Raw genomic sequence first — 4,313 nt, 5'->3', positions numbered from 1 at the left:
CCGGGGGCCTAAATCCAGAGATCTGATTGGTTCCTAACTGTTGTATAATGAGCGTATACATGACTGCTATGACGCCCGATCATTTTGTGGAAGTATCTCTCCACGCCTTGAAGTGGAAACCGTTACAACCGTTCTCTCGGAGGGACGATAAAGTGTGTTGCATAGCGACCGTTGTGCATTTTGAAGGCAGCCAGGAGGGACTACTTTTTGGTAGTCTTTAATAAAACGGCTACTTTGACTTTCTTGGTTTATTTTTAAATGTAGTGTGTCTATGACTTTCGTTTCGCCATAACAGTAACCGTTGTATAAAAGCAATAGATCACTTCAGTCAGTGGCATGTGCTCATTATACCACTGTGAAGGGGGTCGCCGGCCCTCCGCTGCGCGTCGGGGCCGGACAACGCCCCTTAACAGTGGTATAATGAGCACATACCACAGCCTGGCGTGATCTATTGCTTAAATATATGAAGGTAACACTAATAAGCATACAGGTCAATAATAGAGAAGTGAAAACAATAAGAATCCTGCATTAGTACAGGAAAATAAAAAATATATATCTGACTCATTTGTGTGTGTGTGAATATTTGAATGTGTGTGTGTATGTTGTTTGTGTGTGTGCATGTGTGTGTGAGTTTGTGTGTGTGCGCGTCTTTCAGTGTGTGTGTGTATACGTGGATGTGTGTGCATGTTACTGTGTTTGTTTGTGTGTATGTGTGTGTGTGCGTGCCTGTGTGTATTTGTCTGTGTGTGTGTGTGTTTGTGTGTGTGCTTGTGTGTGTGTATGTGTGTGTGTGTGTGTGTGTGTGCTTGTGTATATGGGTGTCTGTGCATGAATGCGTGCGTACATGGAAGTTCCAGTGTGAAGGAGGGCCAAAACAGAAGATGCACGTTCACCTTTGGCTTGAGTCCCCAGCTGCCAGTTCCAGAACACCTGATATGAAACATGGAGAGGGAGCGCAATGAATGCCAGGAGAACCGTTTTGCATTATTGTCACATCTGCACTTGTTGGATAACTGAGAGATCAAATGTGTTTTTATGATCACTTAACCTAGTGTTTTAAGTTCACAGGTGACAGGAAAAGAGATAGGATTGCATGTAGCGTTTTCGCAGAGCCACAGGCTTAAAATATACACCCGTGGAAGTAGACAGCTCTTAATACAATGACACAGTCAAAACTCCCCAAAGCCCCCCTTCCAAAAAAACTTGAGGAGCAGTTATAAAGGAGAAGGCATCTGGCTCAGACCTTTATGTATGCCTGCCTCTGGTACAGGGTCCATTGATTCCCCTGCTCCTTAACAAATACACCTGTATCCTAACGACCTCACCTTCTCTGAATGAAGGTGGGAGGTTGGGATGTGCGGGGGGGGAGCCAGGGGGAGTGCCCTGGGGAAGCCAAGGGCCTCATGGGTGTAGGCCCCTCAGGGCAGGCCATAGCGGCCCCCTGGTCGATAAAAGAGGTGAGAGGTAAACATTGACCCTGGTCTCAGAGAGTCTGGATCCATCTTTCAATGGAGAAACCGGGTAAACACTAGAGATCCCCAGATAGCGCTCTTTCACTGCTGATAGTGGTTATGAGTACCGCACATTAAGCTTCACCTGACGACCAGTATCGATCGCCTCTGTTGTGCTAGCAACAAAACATTGACCGTTGCCTTGATTACTTGGCAGCTTGATTAGGAAAAACAGGGTTGTTGTTTTTTCATTGAGTATCCAAATTTCCCAACTGGGTTTATAAGTTAATTTAAAGATACTTTTGACTCATCAATGATTCTTCCTCATCCCTTTTCAAACCCTTTGGGTGTTTTACGATCATGTCTGCATGGTTTTCAATGTCAAACATTCACTCTCTTCCTCCGATAATTCCTCAATGTTTTTCCCTAATGATTCTCCAATATTGGACAGACAGGGAATGTACCATTTTAAGGTAGCAATGCAGCACACAGGCCATCCATTGTTGGTTGAACAGTGCGGGGCTTTCATGTGCAGGCGTATCGGTGACAGGGAGGGTGTGGGGGGACGAGGAGGAAGAGTGCTTTCAGGAGGCAGGGTTGTAAAAAAAACAAGACTTCAAATCAAACAAGGGAGGTAGGTAATACAAGATGGCCTCTGTGTTAATGGCTAACTGGATTGGTGCGCATGTAGACACACAATCTCGCCTCTCTACCCCCACTCCCGCAAACATGTGTATGTAAACACCCATATGTACACACACATACACACACACCACACACATACATGCATAAAGACATGCTCTTGAAACACAAAGGCAGGTTCAAATGCACCCACGCATATATGACAACAAATGGGCGCACAAACAGAGGTTTGCGTATCCAACCAAGCATATCCAACACATACACACGCATACACACACACACACACACACACACACACACACACACACACAAACACATACACACTAAAACACACAGATACAGAAGGGATCAGGGTCACCAGTGAGAGTCAGTGAAGTTAAATCTGTTTAATTTTTCAATTAGTTTGTTTTAACGACCCTCTGCTCGTTAAGACTTATCAGAGAGATAATTCACCAGTAAAACCTGTTTCCAGGTTTACCATGACTCAGGCCATAACATCATATCAGTGTGTTATCTATGTATCCATCTGTGCATCTATGTATATATTGTATTTATCCATCTGTCTGTCTATATATCCATCCATTTATCAATTTGGGTATGTAGGTTTCAACTATTTATCCATATATGTAATCAGATCTATGCATCTACTTACCTTTATAAGTAGAAGTTTATAATATTTTTAGCTGCCTACCCCTGAACCCACTGACTTTCCAAAGAACAGAGAGTAGGTAACACAGACCAGATATCAGAGCGTGGACACCAGTACGGCTCAAGCCTTGCGTAAAAGGTGACTAAACTTTACCTCATTAGAGTTTAAGGTTCACTTTATGCCTCTGCTCGTCCCCATGTTGTCACAGTCCCAACAAAACAAAAAAAACAGGGACACAAATACACACACATGTTGAAACACACGTGTATATATATGTGTGGTTGTGTTTGTTTGCTGTTTGTGTTGAACAAAGCATGGCGCTGTGGTTAGTGAGACCCTTAAGCCTCAAGGGCCAGTGTTGTGATAGCGTCGTCTCATAGCACTTTATTACAACTCTGACGTCTAAATAGGCCCAATCCATAGAAAACACAATCACCCACCCATCTACCCACACACACGTATATATATACACATACACACCTGGATGCATGTACATATTGTATCATACAATAAATCAGCCCCAAAATATATGCACTCAGGATATTAAATCTCTTCCCAGCTCATCCTGGTCATAAAGATTGGTTCAGCCTCGCACGATGGTGAGGAAGATGATGATGACGCAGACCTTTAGCGTGTTATGTTTTTGACTCTCTGGATTGATGCCTGTGAGTCCATTTCATCAAATCACAGGTTAATAAAAACATGATTGTTTATAAACTTATGTTAGAAGGGACTCCAGTGTTGCTTGGAAATTTCCATTCCTGGGATTTCCAAGCAACACTGGAGTCCCTTCTAACAGTTTATTGGTCCCTCTTGGTCTTTTCAAAGGTTTGAACCAATCCCTTCCGGTCATGGTGGAGCTGGAAGCCCCCTGGAGGGGAGTACATCAACGTTGAATCATCTTCTATTAAAATCGAAGGAACATACGCGGATTATAAAATACAGCAGAAAATATCTTTGATTTGGAGACCCTCTGGAGTTTTTTTTGTTCAGATTCTTTATAAAATATTGTATATGCAATGCTGGTTGTACATTATGTAAAGGAAAGTAAGTGTAACTTTTTTCCAATTTTGGTCTCATGTCAAAACCTAACAACACAACCTATGCTTTTGATTGGATTACATTTAATTTTAATGTAATCCACGGATGATATGCAATTTGGTTCGGAGCCATCCGAGGGGCAAAGTTAGGTCTCTGGCTCCACCTGTAGGTGAGAAACTACACTGCCTCGGTTTTTGGTTAAATGGGGAAAAAGGTGAGGTCTCTCAATCCTACACAATGTATTATTTAACTTTGGGGGCATATCTGAGGTTATTGTGTGTGTATTAAATATAAATACATGACATGAACGGAAAGTTACTATGCAAGCAATGTTATTTGAATTGACATTCAGATGGATTGTTCGTGTTTTCTTTAAATCATTGTGAGCCTTACAAAAGTTTGACAACACAATTGTAGCCAATGTTCTCGCATTTGATGACAGCAGGCCTACACTAATTACATAAAACATATAGTAATAACTGTGTAACAAGGGAGGTAACCTTGTCTAATTAAAATGCTATTGCGTTGTG

Source organism: Gadus chalcogrammus, chromosome 11 (genome assembly GCF_026213295.1).
Source record: "Gadus chalcogrammus isolate NIFS_2021 chromosome 11, NIFS_Gcha_1.0, whole genome shotgun sequence".
NCBI lineage: Eukaryota > Metazoa > Chordata > Actinopteri > Gadiformes > Gadidae > Gadus > Gadus chalcogrammus.
Note: the sequence above shows the minus strand (reverse complement) of the source record.